General features: G+C 39.4%; 1 protein-coding gene across 17 annotated transcripts in view; it reads left to right on the plus strand.

The window, feature by feature from the left end:
• LOC109464392 (protein FAM65B-like) overlaps positions 1-1002 on the plus strand; it is a 47225-nt gene that overhangs the window by 39173 nt on the left and 7050 nt on the right. The window lies entirely within an intron of this gene.

Raw genomic sequence — 1002 nt, forward strand, 5'->3', positions numbered from 1 at the left:
GGTCTTGCCACAACTCTCTTATACTTTAACAGTGATTGCCACTTGTGTATCCATCTGTAGCTCAGACAGTGCTTTGTGCTCATTTCATGTCTGCATTCCTTTGAGACGCTAAACATGTACACAGACACGTGCTTTTGGTTTTGCCAATGTGTCACATGCTGTGTCTCATGTGTGTCATTTTGCAGTGTTTTGTGGTCTTGTGCTTGGCACGTGGTAACGTGGTCAGAGCCATCTTCAACAGTGTTCTGTAGGGCCTGGAGCCAACCTACATGTACATTTGTATACAGACTGTATTGTGAACACCTCTTTAACAATTAAAATTTTTCTTCATACTGTTGGTAATTCGTACCTACATGATTGTACAGGAGAACACTTAAGTTAGTATTTTTTTGTGAACAGAGATATTAGATATTCAACCTGCCTTTCTCTTCCCTCGTGACCTCAATGAAAAGCAGCCTGTCAGCCGATTTAAGCTTCTCATGAATAAACAAAGGTTTAAAAAAAAACATCCAGTATTATATGTACAATGTATGTACAACACAAATCAGTGAAGGGAGAGTAGCACTTAAGAGCGAATGTCTGTAAGGATCAAACAATGGTGGCAGGGGTCAAAAAATCGATTTGGCTCAAACTTTGCACAGTGATAGTACTTGGCCCACAACCCCTCAAAATAGCTTTCTTTCCGGTCAGCACCGATCGTTGCCATGGTAACGGGCCAAACAAGTTTCAGGGCCATTTTCACTGATTTAGACATGTGAAAAACATGAAATTTGGCATAGTTTAAGGCACGATTACGAGCAAGTGCTTTAATATTATGGAAAAACAAAGTATGGGCATAAAAGACCAACTAATCCGCTATTCCAGAATAGCTTTGAAATTTTCAAGAAGTTCGTTTAAATGACCTGGGCAACCCTAACACAATACAGTGTTTGAGGCTTATGAAAAAGCGTTATTTCTACCCAACTTCAAAGTGCTGTAAGTCCAAAGATGGTAAATTTTTTT

The sequence above is a fragment of the Branchiostoma belcheri genome, unplaced genomic scaffold (genome assembly GCF_001625305.1).
Source record: "Branchiostoma belcheri isolate BF01 breed outbred unplaced genomic scaffold, Haploidv18h27 scaffold138, whole genome shotgun sequence".
In the NCBI taxonomy this organism is placed as follows: Eukaryota; Metazoa; Chordata; class Leptocardii; order Amphioxiformes; family Branchiostomatidae; genus Branchiostoma; species Branchiostoma belcheri.